The sequence below is a fragment of the Salmo trutta genome, chromosome 3 (genome assembly GCF_901001165.1).
Source record: "Salmo trutta chromosome 3, fSalTru1.1, whole genome shotgun sequence".
Classification (NCBI taxonomy): Eukaryota; Metazoa; Chordata; class Actinopteri; order Salmoniformes; family Salmonidae; genus Salmo; species Salmo trutta.
This window is the reverse complement of record NC_042959.1, coordinates 67,054,176-67,070,352: the sequence shown is the minus strand read 5'-3', so window position 1 is coordinate 67,070,352 and position 16,177 is coordinate 67,054,176. Positions and strand designations below refer to the sequence as shown.

At 41.5% G+C, this 16,177-nt stretch overlaps 1 protein-coding gene across 1 annotated transcript in view; it reads right to left on the bottom strand.

The window, feature by feature from the left end:
• LOC115184991 (SNF-related serine/threonine-protein kinase) overlaps positions 1-16,177 on the bottom strand; it is a 59,862-nt gene that overhangs the window by 36,323 nt on the left and 7,362 nt on the right. The gene's annotated exons all lie outside the window — the stretch shown is intronic.

The window sequence follows — 16,177 nt, the reverse complement described above, 5'->3', positions numbered from 1 at the left end:
ACTGTTAACTAGGTCCCAGGATGTAGGAATGTTGCAGAGGTCCATGTGCCACTGAGGGTTGACTGCCCAACAGTAAAAGGTGTCAGAGGCTACTTGTAGTTGTGTATCTGCTGGATCATTCACATCTCCTGTTGATGTCTGATGCCAGCAGCTCCAGGGAGGAAGGTGAAACTAGTCCACAGGGCTCCTCCTTATTTCTCAATGAGATGAGGGCCTGCCTCCCTGTTAAAGCTGCGGTCATATTATTACTGCTGCCTCTAGAGGGGCATCCAGGAGCTTCTATTCCACCTCAGCAAGCTGGAGGGAAGGAAGAGATGGGAGGGAAGGACGGACGGAAGGAGGAGACCGACGTACGGACGGTCGGAGATGAGGGATACAGTCTGCAGTAGCCATGATGCACATCAAGCCTCCATCCCCACCACGAGCCTGGCTGATGAAATATTACCATGGTGTTTTAAGGGGAAGGTCCCCACGATGTCAATGAGTACTCCGTGTTCCAATGGCATCCCCTGTGTCAACAAATCCTAAATCAAACGCTGCTTTGGGGTTCTCACAATGAGGAGGACTTGCTACATGGCAGCTAGTGTGCTTCATTAGACAGTGGAAACCTAATGTTGCAGGTGTACAATAAAACACCTGATCCCCTACATACTGCTACCGACAAATAAATAAAATAAAAAATAGATATATTTTTAAACTGCTGAGAGGTTCTCTTCTGCACTGTTCAACCAATCTAGTAAAATGTGGAGGAGTTAAGATGGACGGACGTCGCTGGCTGTCTTTTCCATTTCCCCTGAACAGCAGAACCTCTAGTCGTTGGGGACTGGGCGGAGCCTAGACGGTGGTGGTGTTGGCTCCCCATCCTCTAATAGGCTGGTGTACTACTCTCTCTCCCTCTCTGCACTGACTGGGAATCAGCGCAGGCTCTCTGTATGCCACCAAGACTCACTAGCGGGCCAGTTTAAAGACCCCGTCCCAGCAAACCAGGCTGCTAGTTTGAGTGCAGTAAAATGTTTTTGCTCAAAACGTCAACACTTTTTTTTTACCAAGGATATTGTTTTACAGATTAAATTATATATTTTTTTTAAATCTGACAATAGCCTATATGCTAACCTAGCTTCAGCATATCTCTGTCATTCTGCATGCAACCCACTCACCTGTGATTACATTTACTGTATAGTGAGAGAGAAAAAATAACCCTGACCCTTCTGGGGGCCTTGATGCCTCTGCCATGTTTATTTCTCAGTGTGTAATTATATATATATATATATATATATATATCAGGCTTCGGTCTCAAAAATAGCCATTCTAACACAGCCCTGTCTAAGGGGACTGTTGACATTAAAAACTCTAAAGAACAGGCCTAGTTGAATGTAGGCGGTCTGAAGAGACAGTGGGATTTTCAGTATTTGCATCTTGTCTTAGCCTAAGTATTGTCAATCAATAACATTGAGAATTGTGCAAATATCCCCAGTCAGACAATCATTCAGTGTTGACAAGTGGCTCATTTTTATAGTGGCAGCAAGGTATGTGGACCTGTCCTTTAACACTGAAATAGGATACAGCGCTGCTGTATTGTGAAGCTCCTTATCAATGCTTTGTTCAAGTAGAGCAATGGTTCCAACTCCGGTCCTCCAGTACCTCCAACAGAACACATTGTTGTTGTAGCCCAGACAAACACACCTGATTCAACTCATTGAGGGCCTGATGATTAGTGACAAGTTAAATCAGGTGTGTTTGTCCGGGGCTACAATAACAAATGTTTACTGTTGGGGATACTCGAGGACCGGGGTTGGGAACAACCCTCACATTTTTTACGGTCCTGAGCAAATTTCAGGTCTGCTGAGCGCAAACTTGAACATTGTGAAAATTCTGTGCAACTTCAAGCACGCGCTAACTGTGACACTGAGGCTGTCTCCGCTTTAAGTTACAGTTTTAACAGTGGCCAAGTAGGCTACTGTGGTTATGTGATCATAATGTAGGCATATCAGAGTGGCCTACCATCAGAAACAATGGAGAAAAAGTGCATCCTATAACATTTTAACATGGAAATAGCTGCTCTATCATTCAGTCTACAGTAGCAGCCAATGTGTGGTTAAATGTAGACCTACATTTTAAACATGCAGGGCTTGATATTAACCCGTTTATCCACTTGTCCTTCAGACAAGGAGGTGACTGAAAATGTTGTTGTTTGATGCAAGAAACCAGTTTACAAAATAAAATGCATTATTATTCCCATACCATTATTACAGAGAATCAAACACATTATGTTACCCTCTGCCTATTGGCTACTTAGCTTATTGAAGCCTGTCTCAAAATACAACTATGCTCCCGAGTGGCGCAGCAGGCTATGGCACTGCATCTCAGTGCTAGATGCGTCACTATAGACCCTGGTTCGATTCCAGGCTGTATCACAACTGGCCGTGATTGGGAGTCCCATAGGGTGGCGCACAATTGGCCCAGCGTCGTCCGGGTTTGGGTTTGGTGGTCATTGTAAATAAGAAATGTGTTCTTAACTGACTTGCCTAGTTAAATAAAATAAATATAAAAATGGAAGACAAAAAAAAAAGAAGAACTCTTTATATCCGAGTCGTTATTAAAGATGTCTAGAAATGTACACATTTTGTGCTCGTAGGAAGCAAATCACTCCCCTATTGCTGACTACAAATTCTCCTTAACTGGGCTAATAACTCACTAACTAGCAAAAGATATGAACAAAATGTGCACACGTGGCTGTGTGTGTGAGATACGTGGCTGTCTGCATTAATCAGGTTGCTGTTTTTTTGCCTCGCTCATCTGTTACTCTTCATGTCACTCGCAGGAGGCAAACTACACACCCCAATGCCCCTATTAACATATGCAGCTCTTGCTTTGATCTCAAAACAAGCACATCTACTCACGACCACAGTCGTAAACACAGATCCATATATGGCAATGTTCTATTTGCATATAGGCCTACTGCAGATCTGATTGGTTATACCACACCGGTCTGTGTAGAGTACATGCTGAGTTGTGCCCAATAGAATCCTACTCCTACCTACAACAAAATCTCTTGCATAGTTCGTTTTGTTGCATTGAAAGTGGCTAATATTGCGCTGATTCAATCACAATTGCCACAATTAAGGGAAACGTTGGTTGCCACAGTAAAGGGAAACGTTGGTTGCCACAGTAAAGGGAAACGTTGACAGCCACAGTAAAGGGAAACGTTGACAGCCACAGTAAAGGGAAACGTTGACAGTGTTAACTCAACAGTAAAAGAGAAACATTGATAGAGTTAACATGGAAAACTCTAGAAAGTTGAGTGAAGTTCAATCTCGTGCTTGTCACCGTGGGCTGATATTTCTTCAGCGCTCTCCTGCTGCGTGCACACTCCCAGCTTAGAGGGAACATTGGTTGGGAACCACTGAAGTAGAACACATTCTCCTCGGTGCTCACAACTCAACTTGTTTATCTCAGGGTCATATGTGCATGCAGAGAGAGACGGGAGTGCAAAACTCAAGATGTGACATCTTTTGAAAATGTAGAAATGAAAAGGGCTGAGTTGCAAGTTCCATGGGGAATTTCCCCCTCTCCTTACATATCTCTGAAATGAGCAAATGATCCCATCCCCCCAGCACCGTACATACATGATGACTGGGATTGTCAGAACACGTCAGAGTCAGAGCTTTGAGGCAGACTAGTAGTAATCTTCACAAGATACATGAAGTAACAGAGCACACTGGATCTAAGATAATACTCAAATGTTTTGTGCCTTCAGTTACTGTATGGCTGTGTGCACACAAAAAGACATGGCCTGGAACATAACCCCACTACTCAGTCTTCAGAGAGACTATATACAATGGATAACTTAAGAGCTCCCACCACCTAGGTTCTTCCACATTTTGATGCATTAAAAGTGGAATTGAAATGTATATAATAGTGATTTTTGTTTGTCACTGATCAACACAAATTACCTCAAAGTGAAAAGAAAATCAAGTTATTTTTGTAAAAATGTGTATGGTTATATAAAAAGTATTCACCCCCTATTATGACAAGCCTAAATAAGTACAGGAGTACAAATCTGCTTGACAAATCACATAAGTTTAATGGACTCACTGTGTGCAATAATAGTATTTAACATGATTTTTGACTACCTCATCGCTGTACCCAACACACATAATTATCTGTAAGGTCCCTCAGTTGAGTAGTGCATTTCAAAACACAGATTCAACCAAAGACCAGGGTTTTTCCCCCCCCCCCAGTGCCTCGCAGAGGGCACTTATTGGTAGATGGGTAAAAAAGCAGACATTGAATATCCCTTTACACATGGTGAAGTTATTAATTACACTGTAGATGGTGTATCAATACACCCAGTCACTACAAAGACACAGGCGTCCTTCCTAACAGAGAAGCCAGCAGAGGAAGGAAACCGTTTAGGGATTTCACAATGAGGCCAGTGGTGATTTTAAAACATTAACAGATGGCTGTGAATGGTAGAAAACTGAGGATGGATCAACAACATTGCATTTACTCCACAATACTAACCTAAATGATTGAGTGAAAAGGAGGAAGTCTGTACAGAATAAAAAGCATCCCGTTTTCAACAAGGCACTAAACAAGTAATAATGCAAAACATTTGCCAAAAGGAATTTACTTTTTGTTTTGAATACAGCATGTTGTTTGGGGCAAATCCAACAACACATTCCTGATTATTACTCTCTATACATTTCAAGCATGGTGGTGGCTGCATCGTGTTATGGGTATGCTTGTCATTGGCAAGGACTAGGGATTTTTCAGGAATAAAACCCCCAGAATGTAAATAACTAATGGGAGATGAATTCACCTTTCAGCAGGAGAATAACCTAAAACACAAGGCCAAATTTACACTGCTGTTTCTTACCAAGACAGTGAATGTTAACCTGTCTGGGCTAGGTGGCAGTATTTTCACAGCCGGATGAAAAACGTACCCAATTTAAACAGGTTACTACTCTGGCCCAGAAACTAGAATATGCATATTATTAGTAGATTTGGATAGAAAACACTGAAGTTTCTAAAACTGTTTGAATGGTGTCTGTGAGTATAACAGAACTCATATGGCAGGCAAAAACCTGAGAAAAAGTCAACCAGGAAGTGGAGGATCTGAGAATTGTAGTTCTTTCTAGTCCCTTTCGAAACTACAGTATCTGTGGGGTTACGTTGCACTTCCTAAGGCTTCCTATTGGCTGTCAAAAGCCTTCAGAAAGTTGTTTCTGGGCAGATAATAGGAGCTCAGTCACTGAGTGGACTGCCTGGCAACAAACGGATGGATTATGCTCAGTCCCGCGAGCGCGCCGTTCCTTATTTTTCTCCTTGAATGAATACGCTATTGTCCGGTTGGAATATTATCGCAATTTTACATTAAAAAATACCATAAAGATTGATTTTAAACAGCATTTGACATGCTTCTAAGTACGGTAATGGAACATTTTGACTTTTCATCTCTGGTACCGTGCTCGCGCCTTTTGCCTTTGGATAGTGCTCTGAACGCACAAACAAAACTGAGGTATTTGGACATAAATATGTATTATTTTGAACAAAAACAACATTTCTTGTGGAAGTAGCAGTCCTGGGAGTGCATTCTGACAAAGATCAGCAAAGGTAAGAGAATATTTCTAATACTAATTCTGAGTTTAGGTTGCCCTGAACTTGTAGGGTGTCTGTATAGCTCGCTGTGATGGCTGAGCTATGTACTCAGAATATTGAAAAAATGTGCTTTCTCCGTAAAGCTATTTTAAAATCTGACAAAGCGGTTGCATCCAGGAGTAGTCCATCTATAATTCTTTAAATAATTGTTATATATTTTGTCAACGTTTATGATGAGTATTTTTGTAAATTGATGTGCACATTCACTGGAGGTTTTGGTGGGAATACATTTTAAGAACATGACACACGCGAATGTAAAATGATGTTTATGGATAATAAATATTAACTTTATCGTACAAAACATACTTGTATTGTATAACATAATGTCCTAGGAGTGTCATCTGATGAAGATCGTCAAAGGTTAGTGCTTCATTTAGCTGTGTTTTGGGTTTTATTGACACACGTCCTTGCTTGGAAAATGGCTGTGCGATTATTTTTGTCTATGTACTCTCCTAACATAATCTAATGTTTTGCTTTCGCTGTAAAGCCTTTTTGAAATCGGACAATGTGGTTACATCAAGGAGAAGTGTATTTTTAAAATGGTGTAAAATAGTTGTATGTTTGAGAAAGTTGAATTATGACATTTTGTTGTTTTTGAATTTGCCGCCCTGATATTTCACTGGCTGTGTCCCGCAGGTGGGACGCTAGCGTCCAACGTAGCCCATAGAAGTTAATGCATGGCCCAATTACAGTTGACTTAAATCTGCTTTAAAATCTATGTCAAGACTTGAAAATACCTGTCTAGTGATGATCAACAACCAACTTGACAGAGCTTGAAGAATTGAAGTCAAAAAGAATGTACAATCCAGGTATGCAGAGCTCTAAGAGAGACTTAACCCAAAAGATTCACAGCTGTAATACCTGCCAAAAGGTGTTTCTAACATTTATTGACTCAGGGGGTGAATACTTAACTAATCAAGCTATGTTAGTTTGGTGTTTAATTTTTCATATGTTAGAATTTGTCTTCCACATGAGTATTTTATGTAGATTGTTGACAAAATGGCAATTAAATCCTTTAATTCCACTTTGTAACAATAAAATGTGAAGAAATCCAAAGGGGATGAATACTTATATGTACTGTACATCTTCCTGGCTCCATTTCAACGTGATGATTGACAAGCAAAAGGATTTAACACAACATGGCACAGAAAGAGCAGCAGGCAGTGATTATGGAGAGGATTTCTGTGCCAATGTTAATAGGGGCATTGGGGTGTGTAGTTGGCCTCCTGCGAGTGACATGAAGAGTAACAGATGTTGAGAGGAGCGAGGCAAAAAAAACAGAGCAACCTGATTAATGCAGACAGCCACGTCTCTCACACACACACACACACAGAAAGAGAGACACACATCAGTAGTGTTCAATCTCTGTAAAACATGTAGATAATGAGTAGGATGAGAGCGCAGAGACCCCAGGAGATGTGGAGATCTCTCACCACTTGTCTTGATGAGAGAGAGCAGAGACCCCAGGAGATGAGATCTCACCACTTGTCTTGATGAGAGAGAGCAGAGACCCCAGGAGATGAGATCTCTCACCACTTGTCTTGATGAGAGAGAGCAGAGACCCCAGGAGATGTACAGATCTCACCACTTGTCTTGATGAGAGAGAGCAGAGACCCCAGGAGATGTGGGGAGCTCACACCACTTGTCTTGAGAGAGAGCAGAGACCCCAGAAGATATGGAGATTAGAGGTCGACCGATTATGATTTTTCAACGCCGATACCGATTAATCATCCGATTTTATTTACATTTTTACTTGTAATAATGACAATTACAACAATACTGAATGAACACTTATTTTAACTTAATATAATACATAAATACTATCAATTTAGCCTCATAAATAATGAAACATGTTCAATTTGGTTTAAATAATGCAAAAACAAAGTGTTGGAGAAGAAAGTAAAAGTGCAATATGTGCCATGTAAGAAAGCTAACGTTTAAGTTCCTTGCTCAGAACATATGAAAGCTGGTGGTTCCTTTTAACATGAGTCTTCAATATTCCCAGGTAAGAAGTTTTAGGTTGTAGTTATTATAGGAATTATAGGACTATTTCTCTCTATACGATTTGTATTTCATATACCTTTGACTATTGGATGTTCTTATCGGCACTTTAGTATTGCCAGTGTAACAGTATAGCTTCCATCCCTCTCCTCGCTCCTACCAGGGCTCGAACCAGGAAGACATCGACAACAGCCACCATCGAAGCAGCGTTACCCATACAGAGCAAGGGGAACAACTACTCCAAGTCTCAGAGCGAGTGACGTTTGAAACGCTATTAGCGCGCACCCGCTAACTAGCTAGCCATTTCACATCGGTTACACCAGCCTAATCTCGGGAGTTGATAGGCTTGAAGTCATAAACAGCGCAATGCTTGAAGAATTGCGAAGAGCTGCTTGCAAAACGCACGAAGGTGCTGTTTGAATGAATGCTTACGAGCCTGCTGCTGCCTACCATCGCTCAGTCAGACTGCTCTATCAAATCAGACTTAATTATAACATAATAACACACAGAAATACGAGCCTTTGGTCATTAATATGGTCGAATCCGGAAACTATCATTTCGAAAACGAAACGTTTATTATTTCAGTTAGGAATCAATGGACTTCACACAGTCCGCAATGAGCCAGGCGGCCCAAACTGCTGTATATACCCTGACTGCTTGCACGGAATGCTAGAGAAGTGACACAAATTCATGTTAGCAGGCAATATTAACTAAATATGCCTGTTTAAAAATATATACTTGTGTATAGATTTTAAAGAAAGGCATTGATGTTTATGGTTAGGTACATTGGTGCAACGACAGTGCTTTGTTCGCAAATGCGCTTGTTAAATCATCACCCGTTTGTCGAAGTAGGCTGTGATTCGATGAGAAATTAACAGGCACCGCATCGATTATATGCAACGCAGGACACGTTAGATAAATTAGTAATATCATCAACCATGTGTAGTTAACATAATCACTAGTTAAGATTGATCGTTTTTTATAAGATAAGTTTAATGCTAGCTAGCAACTTACCTTGGCTTCTTGCTGCCCTCGCGTAACAGGTAGTCAGCCTGGCAGGCAGTTAACCCCCGTTCCTAGGCAGTCATTGAAAATAAGTGTGTTCTTAATCTGACTTGCCTAGTTAAATAAAGGTGTTAAAAAAATATATATAATAATAATAAATAAAAATATATAAAAAATATATATATATATTTAAGTTAAAGCGGCAAATCAGTGGCCAAAAATACGGATTAGCGATTGTTATGAAAACTTGAAAATCGGCCCTAATTAAAATCGGCCATTCCGATTAATCGGTTGACCTCTAATGGAGATCTCACTAGCCTTGATGACAGAAAGCAGAGACCCCAGGAGATGTGGAGATTACCACTTATCTTGAGCACAAATGTCCCTGGTGTATAACGTGGTGGTTGGTGTTTAATTGCATCCAACTGAGTTGGCATAAAGATGACAAAATTGGCAAGTCATCACTGGCAGTGAGTAGAAGAATTAGGCTTGGGCGGTGAGAGCCTTGGGAGTCACTCACTGTTGTGCAACATGCGCCAGGTGATTTAATTACATTATGGAGTTCCACCAGTGAAATGTTTGCCAGATAGATATCTTACAGCTATTAAGTTAATGGTCTAAAATGTGCTAAATGCTCTGCAGTTGTGCATTTGGTTTGCTAATTTATTAGCTAGTTAGCTTCTTCCAAAAATCAAGCATTCTCTTGGTAACAGCAGATAATCCCCTCCAGGATCAAGAGCTTTGTTGTCTAATATTTGTTTTGTGCGTGCAGCAAACTGAGAAGCATTTTCTTTGATACTTGTATAGTTTAGGTCAGAAACTACTAAAATGTTCGCAATGCGCTGGTTAGCATTTAGTTAGTATTCTACATGGGATTTTACATGTACTTGTTAGCATTGCTAACCTTCAGATTAGTATCAGTGGGATTTTAAAACAGCGCCCCTTGTGTTCAGTGTCGGTATTACTGAATAGGATACCAAATATCCGAGTATGGCAGAAGGTCGGTATGAAGGTATGACAATCTGGATACCGCCCAAGCGTAAGAAGCACACAGATAACCTAAGACGTGAACGGCCACTATTAGCAGCCATGACTGAACTTCTCTCCCCGCCTCATCCCCTGTTAAGCAAGTCCATCAACCAACCAACCAACCAGGCCCATCACCAAAGCAGGAGCTGCAGCTCGTGGACAGTGAGGTCAGTGAATCAAGCCTAGGGGCAGGGGTAATACTGACTAGGGTTGAATGGTGGGAACCCAGTTACTGAGATTTATCGCCAAAAACAACTCCCTTTTCCCGGGATAAATAGCAGAGAAGTGTATATGAACAGCATGGCGTGAAATTGAATTGTTAAATTATATGCGGTGACTAAATGTGGCTTCTCTGCGGGCCTCCGCATGATGAATCAACAACGCTCAGGGTGGGGACAGACAGCCCATCTCAGTATGGAGTGCAGTTCACAATGCATGTAGACCTCATGGTAAGGTCTTTTGTCACAGGTAGGCCTACATTTGCTGCAGCATAGTCTATGCTACAGTAATATAAAGACTGAATCAGTGTCTAATTTACCCATCCATTTCAGGGGTCAACTTATTTTTTTGTAAAGATTTTTATTTTATTTTTTAATTGCAACTGCAGAGTTTTAAAAAACAGCCTATCACTTGAATATTGTTGCTTTAAAATCAGTGCACGTGCTAGCACTCTCGCAGTCGCTCTCCCTGTTGCATCCAAAATAGATAATCCTCTTCTAGATGTCCTAGCTTACCTATTTCAGGTAATACATTCAATGCAGTATTAGCCTTATATTTAGCTAATTAATTATGCGTTATGCATAATAAGCTTGTAATTTATAGCCTTTGTCTGTTGCTCACACAGTACGCACGCACCTGTGCTCCCCCGGCCTCTCTCCTTAATTAAAAAACACTCCTCAGCTCTTGGAGTCCCATGCAGGAAAAGCCAGACTAGAAGAGCTCGCTGGACACATTTTTTTAGCATTTCTTATACCAATAGACTATTTGAAGGAAGAGGGACGCAAGTTGGTTTGCTGAATGTTAAACACAGCATCGAATAGAACTCATGGGTAGTTTGAAAAAACAGCGAACGCGCGATGGCGATAAGCTATAGCAGTTATTTATTCACACCCATAACCATTCAATCTTCCTGAAGAGAAGTGAAAGCCTTCTGCATCTAATTCTAGACCTATATTATACAAAGGATGTCATTAGTATGATGAAGATAAGGACAACAAAGCGTATTTAATTGAACTGTTGAAACCAAGGAAGGAATGAAGCAACACTAGAGAAAGAGGTAGGCTAATAACAGGTATTATGCATCAGCCTACAAATTATACAAATAGGCCCTATTATATTTCTAACTTAAAATCTAATTCACTAGCCTATACTTGTAACTTTGTAGGCCACATTGTGCTGCACCAGAACCGCATGTTCTCTTCTGCTTTATTAGGTTTGAACAATGTGCATAATTCCAGTCCATAAAATACAATAGAGTAGTACAGTAACTGTTCACACTAAATGAGATCAGCCTACTGGAGCTAGTTTCATTTATTTACCCAACAGAACATATAGCTACATCTATAGGCTTATGTTTTTCACTCGTACGTAATGTACAGTATAGATATCCAATACATATGATATAGGCTAACGGTACAATCAGTTGGGCTTTTTTGGGCTAGGGCTCAAAGTGTATTTAACGTACGGCTCAAAGTGTATTTAACGTACGGCTCAAAGTGTATTTAACGTACGGCTCAAAGTGTATTTAACGTACGGCTCAAAGTGTATTTAACGTACGGCTCAAAATGTATTTAACGTATGGCTCAAAATGTATTTAATATATATGGCTCATCAGGCTCAGGTAGCGTCAGGCTTTCATTTTCGAACAAAGCTCTAATCAAATCCAGACATACACATAGGCCTATGCTTTATAATGCTATTGAATGACACTTCTGGTTTGGGCAGGAAATACCAGTTAAATCAGGAGAATAAATATTTTTTCTTCTCTGGATGGAACGCTTGTAAAATACTGACCCCCAGACTGACTGAGGGCCAAGGAAGACCCCGCCACGTCAGGTCACATCAGTCTGATCGGAGGTCTGAGCCATTAGAACGCACGCATTCCAAAACGGCACCCTATTCCCTACTAAGTGCACTATACTGGAAATATGGTGCCACAACATGGGAATCAGACTGTAAATAAGGTCTTCACAGGAGGAGAGCTTTCAGGGAACGTAGGTAGTAAAAACAGAAAGTCTAGTGGGCTGGTAGTGACATAGGATCCTGCAGAAAGACAGCGTATATTAGCCAGAGGTGGCCAACCCTAAAGCCGGGCGTACACTGCACAATTTTTCTTCCTGATTTAGCTGTCCCAGACAAGTTGAGATCGGAGACAAAATCCCCACGTTGTTGCCTACTCGGGGCGCGCGGACGTCACTGACCCTCGTTTAATGCGAGCTACCGATTCAGTCTTTGAGCAGTCCCAGACGTCCCGATATTTACGAACACGTTGGTTTTTATCTGAACAAAATCTGCAATGCTCTTGTAGTGAGATGTTCTAAAAACGAGTCATTGCACGATGATCAGCAATAGCCAAATGAGAGCTTGCCATAGAAAAAGCCAATGAAGACGTATTGCATCACCCAGAATGTATAGACTCAAGCAGGAGCAATGAATACTACTAATATGCGTTTGTATTTGCCAAAAACCAAAACATCAAATCATTACAGCTCTGAAGTTCACAAGCAATGTTATTCTATTCAAAATGTATTGGCTAGATATTTGAAGTCTGTATGGCAAGCGTGAATGTCTGACTGAAAACGTTTAGGAGGCTGCTTTGAGCCACAGTTTGTTCTAGCTACGTTAACAAATCACATCACATTGTTTTCGCTAGACAGCATGGTATCGAGAATCCTCACAACCTTCCTCATGGCCTTCTCTCATCCAGGGATGTACTGTACTCCCGTCTTGGTACACAAGAGGAGCTAAAAAACACAGAAAAAAAGCACATTGGTCGTCTATTACAAGAATGCTAACAAAACTAGCATAAAATAGCAGCCAATTTCAATAGAGGTTGCTAGCTAAATATGCTAACGAGCGCAAAAGAAAATAAACTAAATTGCAAAAACAGGCAATCCAGCTCATAAAGATATGCAAGTATAAGCAGTGAATTTGGGCAGTGAGTGTTTATACTTTGAGAACTTGCTACCACTCTCCTGTGCGTATCAGACAGAGATCCTCTTAGAGATTATTCTGAACTGAAGACAGGTGTAACCATGTAAAGTCATATCTTATTGTTGATAGAGTAAATGACTCTCATTCTGTAATGTGCCATGCATCGCAAGTACACCAATTGTTTGAGTGTTAATTATTGTGACTAATAAATTATATTAGTTGAATTGAGTAAATGCATTCCTCGTTTTACAGAGTAATTCTTTGACTATACGTTTATAATTCAGGTCTATTAGTAGTTGTTATATACACTATGCATAACATATGCTTGGGTACCACCTTGACATCTCTGATTGGCTTGCCTCAATAAATGAACACTAGAACATTGGTCACCAGGATTAGCTATTTGTATCTAGTCTATTAATAAATTGAATAAACGGTGCAAGTTAGACATGTTGATTATAGTCATACTGAAAGGTGATGTAAGGCTTGCTACATTGACTAGATTCCTCCAGAGGCATACAGGGCATGTTGCATTTATTCACATAATATTGGGAGTCAGATTGATGAATGCAGTTTATTATTATATTCAACATAATGGTGGAAAATGTACTCCTCTATAAATGGTGACCCCTCAGTTGGAGATTCACAGGCTTACAGCTGATTCAGCTAAACAAGGTCCTGAGGTGCAGTTGAGCGCATCAGGAGTTATATTGTGGTAGATTAGTGAACTAACAAACTGCTACAGGAGGGCAGCTACCCAGGAGTTTAGCTTGGTATCCAAGCCTCTCTGGACAGGTTCACAAGGGGCCTTTTCAAACTGCATTGTTCTTAGCCCCAGGCTATGTTATGACCAGACTGGCCCTGGGCTAGCTTGGCTTGTGTGAACACAGGCTTTTAACCCTGGGCTAAGGATTCACATTTGTATTCCAGGCACTGTACCAAAACGTGTATCTTGCCACTGTACAGAGAATGCTGAGCATGAACGAGAAACTTTTCTGATCCAGGCAAAAATCACACAACAATATTATCAGCATCATGGATATATCCAATTAAAATGTAAATAAAAAGCTCTGAAAACAGACAAGTTTAGCGTTTGCTGCCCTTCCAGCTGTAGAGTTTGCAGCTTTAGTTGGCTAAATGAGAAGATGTTAGCCAGTCTGCTGCATAGCAACCATTTTTGTTAGGCATAGCAACAAATGCTTTTGCCCTGTTGAAAGCATTTTGTTGTTTTTTGTCCTCAAATGGAAGGATGAAATTGTATGAATTGACTTATCAAAATAATATTCAGAACAGATTACTGGCATATGTCAATTAAGTGACAGTGCAGCTTTTGTGATTGGAAAGTGAGCATTCTAGGTGTTGTTCTTGACCCTGTTTCATACTGGCTATTTTGGCACCGTGTTTCTGAGGGCAAACCCCGAAAAGTCGGTGCTAACCCCGGTCCAGAGCAGGGCCAGATAGTCCTAGGCTAAGATTGGTGAATGTGCAAGTGTGATCTCAGCCCCAGTTTAAAATCTCCCTGAGCCCAGGGAAGCTCTTAGCCCTGGGCTAAGGTGCAGTGTGAACAGAGGGACAACAGGGAGATGTGGCTGTGGACAAAATGAGTGAAAGTAGTGGGAGAACTCATTTCCTTGCTTTGATCAAGTTATGGTAGGAATCTTTTGATTTACAGGACAGTAGTACACACTGCCTGCTGCTATACCAGAATTAGGCCTACTGCTTTTGGTATGTCCTGAGAAATCTTTTGCTTTGCCAGTTGCACACAGGGGTCATACAGCAAACCGGAGAACGCCATCGTGTTCATGAGAGTCATCTTTCCATAGTGGTCCCTGATAACACTTGTAGGCGAAGTCATGGTGACGTTGGCTAGCTAAGCGCATGTGCAGAAACACGTCACTGGGTCTGTCATCTCACACCGAACTGCGCACATGCACCCGTCAAATCAAAGGCACTCCTTTGCTATGAAGTTTTTAATGAAAATTAATCTCAGAGATCAAAGACTATTTCAACAAAATAATGTTGCAGGAATGCTAATCTTATGTTTCTAACTACAGAGATGATCGCAGAACAATCTGAGCTGTTGACATGGCTTGCTGAAATGACATGGAACGACCCTAATATTATGGTCACTGCTATTGCAATGGCAAGGAGCAATGCTGTTCCTGATGGAGATGAAGCCTGGTTAAGGAACAACGCATGCTACACTACATGACCAAAAGTATGCGGACACCTGCTCGTCAAACATCGCATTCCAAAATTGAGGGCATTAACATGGAGTTGGTCCCCCCTTTGATTCTATAACAGCCTCCACTCTTCTGGGAAGGCTTTCCATTAGATGTTGGAACATTGCTGCGGGGACTTGCTTCCATTCAGCCCCAAGAGCATTAGTGAGTTTGGGCACTGGCCTGGCTAGCAGTTGGCATTCCAATTCATCCTAAAGGTGTTCAATGGGGTTGAGGTCAGGGCTCTGTGCAGGCCAGTCAAGTTCTTCCACACCGATCTCAACAAACCATTTCTGTCTGAAACTTGCTTTGTGCATGGGGGCACTGTCATGCTGAAACAGGAAAGGGTCTCCACCAAACTGTTGCCACAAAGTTGGAAGCACAGAATCGTCTAGAATTCCCTTCACTGGAAGCAAGGGGCCTATGCACTGGGGCAGGTAGCGTTCTCCTGGCATCCACCAAACCCAGATTCGTCAGTCGGACTGCCAGATGGTGAAGCGTGATTCATCACTCCAGAGAACTCGTTTCCACTGCTTCAGAGTCCAACGGCGGTGAGCTTTAGACCACTCCAGCCGACGCTTGGCATTGCGTATGGTGATATTAGGCTTGTGAACGGCTGTTCGGCCATGAAAACCCACTTCATGAAACTCCCCGACGAACATTTCTTGTGCTGACGATGCTTCCAGAGGCAGTTTGGAACTTGGTAGGGAGTGTTGCAACCGAGGACAGAATTTTTACGCCCTACAACACTCAGCAGTCCCGTTCTGTAAGCTTGTGCGGCCTACCAGTTCACGACTGAGACACTTATGCATAGATATTTCCACTTCACAATAACATCTATTACAGTTGACCGGGGCAGCTCTAGTAGGGCATAAATTTGACGAACTGACTTGTTGGAAAGGCGGCATCCTATGACGATGCCACGTTAAAAGTCACTGAGCTCTTCAGTAAGGCCCTTTTACTGCAAATGTGTGTCTATGGAGATTGCATGGCCGTGTGCTCGATTTTATACATCTCTCACTAACGGGTGTGGCTGAAATAGCCGTATCCACAAATTTGAAGGGGTGTCCACTTACTTTTGTATATATTGTGTACTTCAGTCAATG